Source organism: Myotis daubentonii, chromosome 9 (assembly GCF_963259705.1).
Source record: "Myotis daubentonii chromosome 9, mMyoDau2.1, whole genome shotgun sequence".
NCBI lineage: Eukaryota > Metazoa > Chordata > Mammalia > Chiroptera > Vespertilionidae > Myotis > Myotis daubentonii.
Genome location: NC_081848.1, coordinates 48,849,650 through 48,857,220, shown reverse-complemented (window position 1 = coordinate 48,857,220; position 7,571 = coordinate 48,849,650). Strand labels below are relative to the sequence as shown.

The 7,571-nt window shown below is 43.8% G+C and overlaps 1 long non-coding RNA gene across 1 annotated transcript; it reads left to right on the top strand.

Moving 5' to 3' along the window:
* Window positions 1-1,558: 1,558 nt before the first annotated feature.
* On the top strand, window positions 1,559-5,171 carry LOC132242206 (uncharacterized). The gene is made up of 2 exons (XR_009454548.1): window positions 1,559-1,689; window positions 4,856-5,171. It is a non-coding gene; the product is annotated as an uncharacterized LOC132242206 (long non-coding RNA).
* Window positions 5,172-7,571: the final 2,400 nt, after the last annotated feature.

Sequence of the window (7,571 nt, the reverse complement as noted above, 5' to 3'; positions counted from 1 at the left end):
TTGGGTGCATATATGTTTACCAGGGTTATATCTTCTTGTTGTATTGATCCCTTTAGTATTATGAAGTGGCCTTCCTTATCTCTTGTTAAGGCCTTCACTTTGAGGTCTATTTTGTCCGATATAAGTATTGCTACCCCAGCTTTCTTTTCCTTTCCATTTGCCTGAAAGATATTTTTCCATCCTTTCACTTTCAGTCTGTGTGAGTCCCTTCTAATGAGGTGGGTTTCTTGTAGACAGCAGATGTATGGGTCATGTTTTTTTATCCATTCAGCCACTCGATGTCTTTTGGTTGGAGCATTTAGTCCGTTTACGTTTAAAGTTATTATTGAAAGGTACTTGTTTGTAGCCATTTCTTTTTTTGTGTGGCTGTTTTCTTTCTGAGCTTTTTATTTCTTATTTTTATATCAGTCCCTTTAGCATTCCTTGCATTGCTGGCTTGGTGGTGACAAACTCCCTTAGCCTTTTTTTGTCTGTGAAGCTTCTTATTTCCCCTTCAAGTTTGAATGATAGCCTTGCTGGATAGAGTATTCTTGGATTCAGTCCTTTGCTTTGCATCACTTTGTAAATTTCAGTCCATTCTTTTCTGGCCTGATGTGTTTCTGTTGAGAAGTCGTTTGACAATCTAATGGGAGATCCCTTGTACGTAACTTTCCGTCACTCAATTCACTACCACCTCTCCCGGCTCCCCCTCTTTCCCCAGTCTCTCCCCAGATTCCACTCCTCCGCACACTCTCCCTCTCTTCAGCACAGGTGAGTGTCTGTATCCGAAATGTCCCATGAACAGGATTCAGTGTAAACAAACAAACAAATGCCGGCCGCGGAAACGGGGAAGGCTTGGTTTCTGTAAGCTTCTTCTCTTACCGGGACTGCATGGTCAGGTCAGCTCTTCAGGCTGCCCCCTTTAGGCTCAGTCCTCCATGATCACAGAACCCAGCTCTCAATTTCCCTGGCGGCGCCAGGAATCCCGCGGTTCTCCTTTCCCCCCCGTCAGGGGCTGTGCCTGTCCCAAGGGACGCAGCTGTCTGCCACGCGGTCTCCCTCCGACTCTCTGGGCTCAGAGGTCAGGCAAACTTTCCTGCCCAAATCCCTGGTTTTTTTTTTTTACCTTTCCAGGGGAGTTCTGCTCTTCCCGGCTGCAAACCCTCTCACCAGCTGAGCAATTTCGCCAATTCGGTGTGAGTGTTACTAGCTTCAGCTGCTCGCTCCATTTGCTCCGGGACACGACCTGGGACACGTCTGCCTATATCGCCGCCATCTTGGTTCTAGCACATCTGTTATTTTTCATGTTTGAACTGTGTTTGCTCCAACACTTCCCCCAGTGGGTACCGTCAGCACTGCTGGGCAGGATGGAGGACAGCTGCGGAAGTGGAGGGAAATATGCGGCCCCGCAAGCAGTTCTGAGCTGGAAGTCCAGCGCCCTTTCCGGGCGCCACGTCTCGGAATTCCACGCAGAGTGTCAAACCCCTCGGCCGCCAGCCCAGGGGACAGGAAAGTGGAAATGCCCGAGGGGAGAGCCCACAGGGAACAGTCCACATCCCACAGCTGGGTACAGGCCCGGCTCTACTGGTTTCCGGAGACATGGGATTGGGGAAGCTCGAGGCCCCAGGAGACCTGGACAGAAGGAGGCCGGTCAAAGGCGCCCCAAATCCTCCCGTGGGGACAGTACGACACATTCACCCGCGTTCGGAGGTGAGCGCCCCTGGGGATCTGCCCACACTTCCAGGTTCTGGGGGACAGGGGCGGCCTGCCTGCAGGGGGCAAAATGTTCCGTTGGTTCTGCTGGGCTGGGCTGACACCAGAGCCAAAAATAGAAGCTGAGATCAACTGAAAGGAACGAGATTGAGCAAACATTCGTGTACATATAATCCTGATGAGACACACAGTAAAGTAGTATCCCAAACACATCAGTGGGGGAGGATTACTCAGTATAGCACACTCAGGTAAATGAAAGAAATTTTGGAGGATAAAAGTAAATTCTATATTATACTTCAAAAAAAATTCAAAGTGGATTAAAATGCTAATTATTTTTTAAAACAGTCATAGAAACACTATATAAGTTGGATAAACAGTTTTATATTTATGGCTAAATGTCAGCTTTGAAACAACAGAAGAAACTGCAAAGGAAGACTAAAATTCAAAAATATAAAAACTGGACAGGAGTTTTAAAAGACAAAAAAGGTTTGAGAAAAATATTTGCACTAAATACAAGCAGAAAGTACCTCAAATGTATAAGTTACAGCTGCTTGTTTAAATAGATCAAAACTTTATTAAACTTTTTTTTCTTTTTTTTTTAAATGTATTTTATTGATTTTTTACAGAGAGGAAGGGAGAGGGATAGAGAGCCAGAAACATTGATCAGCTGCCTTCTGCACGCCCCCCACTGGGGGTGTGCCCACAACCCAGGTACATGCCCTTGACCGGAATCGAACCTGGGACCCTTGAGTCCATAGGCCGACGCTCTATCCACTGAGCCAAACCGGTTCTGGCTAAACTTTTTGTTTAATAGAAGATTCTACTAATGACCCCAGTAGAATGCCATTGAATTTTTTTAAATTAGGCGTGAAGTAGTACTTTGAATATTTAACAGTTTATTTACTTTATATACATAGGACAATGATGAATTTATTAAGCTAAAGTGATATAATCAAATATCTGTTATTTTTTCTTCACTAAACTAACAAAACTTTAGCCTCAATGGAAGGTGACATTGCAACAAGATTGCTTCACCCCATCCTCTTCTCAGAGCTGGAGTCAACCCAGCATGAAATGCTGCACTTCATTTTCAGCACACTCTGTCCTTTTCTTTTTAAATATGTTTTTATTGATTTCAGAGAGAGGAAGGGAGAGGGAGAGAGAGACAGAAACATCAATGATGAGAGAGAATCATCTACCGGCTGCCTCCTGCACACCCCTCTGGGTATCCAGCCCACAACTTGGGCATGTGCCCTGACGGGGAATCAACCTGTGATCTCCTGGTTCATAGGTCAATGCTCAACCACTGAGCCACACCAACCAGGCACACTCGGTCCTTTTCTAAATAAAGGATCTAATGATATGAATTAAAGCACTGCTCCAGTTCAGGAAAAGTGTCTTCAAAGTAAAAGCAAAAAGAAGCCTTGAGTGGGCTTATCCAGTTTTATGGCTTTGAATATCGTCACTATCCTAATGATTCTCAAACAGATCCCTAACAGAATCTCTGCCCGAACTCCAGACTCAAATATCAGTCTGTCTATTGACCTCTCAAAATGGATGTCCTACTTTATTGTCCAATACTGCCCACCTGTTCTCCAGCCCTCCTCCCCAAAACACCCCCCACCACCACAAAGTAGTTTCTCTAACAGACTTCTTCTCAGTTCATAGCAAGTCTTTTGTTTGTTCAGCCCCAAAACTTGGAGTCATCCTTGACTCCTCTCTTTCCCTTAAAAGCTGTCAGGTCACTTACGTTCTCTACTAAAGTCTTCTACCCTTGTCTCCCCATCCATTAGCTGTAAAAGCTCACCATGCCCTAAAGTCCCCATCACCTCTCTGACCTTTTCTCCTACTACTCTCCCCTTCCTTCACTCCTCTCTGTCACTCTGGCCTCCTTGCTGCTCCTCAAACACGCCAGGCTCCTGCCCACAGGCCTGTGGACTTGTTTCCTCGGCCAGGAATGCTTCTCCCCTTATCCGTGTGGTCTATGCCTCACTTCCTTCAGGTCTTTACTCAAAAGCCAAAACAACTTTCTCAGAGTCAAAGACACAACAACTCCAAGTTTTGGATTTTCCACTTTACCTAAAGAGATATATGCATTTTACTTGTTTATTTTGTGTATTATCTGTGTCTCCCCATTAGACTGTAAGTCTCTGAGGGCAGGGGTTGTGGTATGTTTTGTTCACTGATGTGCTCAGAACAGTGCCTACCACATGGTAAGTACTTGATAGTCACTGAATAAAAGACAGGAAGAAGGGAAAACAGATAACAACAATGTGGACTGGTGCCAGGGTCTCCAGTTTCAATCCCCTGACATCTGGATTCTCTCTCTTCTACACCATTGAAGCTGCTCTTTCCAATGTCACCAGAGTGTTTCATGTTGCTAAACTACAGGGACACTTCAGTCCTTATCTTATTCGTCCTCTTCTCTATATTGACCACTTCCTCATTCTTGAAATTCTCTTCTCCTAGGACTACCAAGACAGACACCTCTCATTCTCTTCCATCTCCTTGGATGCTCTTTCTCCATCTTCCTCAATAATTCATTTTCCCTCATCAACCCCATAAATAGTACTGTTCCCAGGTTTCTGCCCTGGGTTTATTTCTCTATTTACAAATTTTTCTCAGATTCTCTCTCACAACTTAAGGTTTCAGTAACTACTCAAATGATGATGGTGCAAAAATCTGAATCTTGGGCATTGATGTATAGCTGATAACCCATTGGATGTTGCCAGCAGCGTGCCCCTCAGAGACCTTAAACCCACCACATCCAAAACTGAACTCTGTTCTATAACCTGAGCTCTCCTTTCTCTTTACTAAGACATTATATACCCTGTGTGAAATAGTAGAATTTATATTAAGACCAGCAGATACCACCTCTCCCCTGGACAGAAAAGGAAACTTGAACAGTACTTACTATTACAAATTTAAGATGCATTAAAATGTTCCAATCATTCTTTTCATTCAGCAAGTTGGTGAACGTAATGCAATCTTGCCCTTTTAAGTCCTGAGTTGCTCAACTTTGGTTTCTTCTTATACAGATGGTTTTGGGAGGAAATGCTGGGCCTTGGTCAGCTGCCCGTTTTGGGTTGGCGGTTGACCTGAGTCATGGAGTCTGGAGCAGAGTCTGGGTAAGCATTCAGACACAAATTCTGCTTTATTGCAGATATTAAGCTTTCTATGAGAAGATGCAAGGTCACATGTAAAGCTAAACCTTGATGTCCTCTGAGGACGCTCCAGAAAGTACCGAGGTTTCTGAGTGTCATATCCTTTCCTGAACCACAATTGACAGAAGATGGGGTTTGAAAGAGGCCAAAGCTGTAGTGGTAATAGAAGCTCTTCTCACCTCCCTAAGTTGTTACGACTCATATTCCTTGACTGACAAGGCCTAGGACATCTTATGTGCTTTTCTTTCATTTGTTCATTCATCATTATTTTCAACTCCTCTCTGGAAAAGAATTAACAAAAATTCACATCTCTCAGCAGTTTATCGCAGAATTGAAACCTTAGAAATGGAAAACATGAATCTGGCAAAGTGAAGCTGGGTTCCCAATACCATTGTACAAAACTAGCTCGCTTCCTCCCTTTTAACACACATGTATGCTCTCACCAGCCTAATATCCCATCCACTATTATTTCTCTGTGCCTCATTCATGCTAATCCCTCTACCTAGGAAACTTTACCTTACTCGTTTGGCAAACTCTCATTCATTGGTTAAGTCCTTGATGAAGTGTCACCTCTCCTAGGAACAGCAACATTTACCTCTACCCGCTGGATTGCTTATTATTTGGTCCCCACAGTGACTTATGCGTGCTCTAAAAGAGCACTTACTGTAACTAGTTGTTTCTAATACCTCGGGATCCGGCCTGCGGGCCGTAGTTTGCCCACGGCTGGTGTAGATCCTCAAAATACATGTTGATTGAAAAAATGAATCAAGGAATGCAACCAACAAAGGAAACATGGGTGTACCTCTACCCTATACTTCAGTCCATTCAGGGTTGGAGCCAGGAACCTATTTGGGAAGCACATGGTGGGACTAGGTTTTCTGCCTTCTCCAACTTCATTATTCCCTCCACCCCTCTGAATGAAGAAGTTTGAAATACCACCTTTTCCCAAATTTATTTGTAAAATCCGAGACTCCTCACTGGTTTTTATCTCCAGCTTCTTTAAGTACAGCACCTTTGACAGAGCAATGGCATGAGGCAGACAGGAAAACAAAGTGCACATTGTAATTATTGTCCAAATCACTGGCCACATCTCTTTCGCTCTTAATGGAACTGTGTGGTCCCTACTCCTGTTCTGCAGAGGTCAAGGTCTATCAGCAGAATTCTTTCCGGAACAGCTGTGTGTGGTGCTTTGCACAAAGTAGTCACTAGAAATGGATGCTATAACCATATGTAACCAGGACAGAGAGGTGGGCCAGGAGGAGATGCTGGGGAATCTTGACTCAGCAGAAGCCCCAACCAAGGGATTTTACCATGAACCCTGGGATCTTTGGCATAGATTTCTCAGTCATATAAGATCTAGAATATTTAATTCAAGGCTGCCAGTTCAGAGAAATACACTGCACTAGAAACTCACCTCAACATAGCTTATGCCCAAAAAGAGGAATATAGTCATAAAACGAAGATTGGCTTCAGGTACTGATACTGTCAGATCATGCTCTCCTCTGTTCTCAATGCTGAGTCTGTGTTGATTCATTCTCTTCTCCTACACAGGCTTTTCTAAGCAGTGGGAAGCTTGGCTTCCCCATCTTTGCCAACATAGCAATTGGAGCATATGCAAGATTCCAGGAAAAACTTAAGTTTGGCCCCGCCCAGATCACATAGGTGCCTCTGTATTCAAGGGAATGGTCCCAGAAATCTGGGGGAGCAGAGGCATGATCACTGGACAAATCTTTACCAGTCAGGTGATTTGTATTGACTGCATATGTTAATAACAAGATATTTTTAAAGTTTTTTTTATTACAAAATGGACTGATTGGGTAAAATGTGGAAAGTTCAGAAAAGAAAAAAATCCCATAATCCCACCAAATGATAGCCATTGTTAGCCTTCCATTCTCCTTTAATGCTTTATTTATTTCCAATCTTCATCCCAAAATATATTTTTGCATTGATTTTTTAGAAAGAGTGAAAGGGAGGGAGGAGTGAAGGGAGAGAAACATTACTGTGAGATACACTGACTGGTTGCCTCCTGCACATGCCCCAACTGGGGCTGGGGATCAAACCTGCAACCAAGGTACATGCCCTTGACCAGCAATTGAACCTGCAATCCTTCACTTTGTCAACTGAATGCTCTAAACACTGAGCAACTGGCCAGGGCTTGTTTATTGCTTAAAAAAAATAAATCCCATATATACAATTTTGCTGAGTTTTTCACTTTTACATTATAACACATGCATTTCTCCTAGTCATAAAAGCCCCTGCAACATGGCTTTATATAGCTATACAGTGTACGCCGAAAACTTTTTTTTTTTAATATATTTTATTGATTTTTTACAGAGAGGAAGGGTGAGGAATAGAGAGTTAGAAACATCGATCAGCTGCCTCCTGCACACCTCCCACTGGGGGTGTGCCAACAACCAAGGTACATGCCCTTGACTGGGATCAAACCTGGGACCCTTCAGTCCGCAGGCTGACACTCTATCCACTGAGCCAAACCAGTTAGGGCCGCTGAAAACTTTTTAACAACCTCATTCAGAAGGAAAGAAGGCAGTGGAGTGAGATGGTACTTTCAATTCATGGGACTCGATCCCAGAGAAGAGGCCATCAGACTGGAATTCTCTTCCCCCATTTCCTGCATTCCTCCAAACACTTCCAAACTTGTCTCATCCACACTCTTCCTCTGCTCCAGACTCAGAGGACTTGCTATGAATTTGGTTA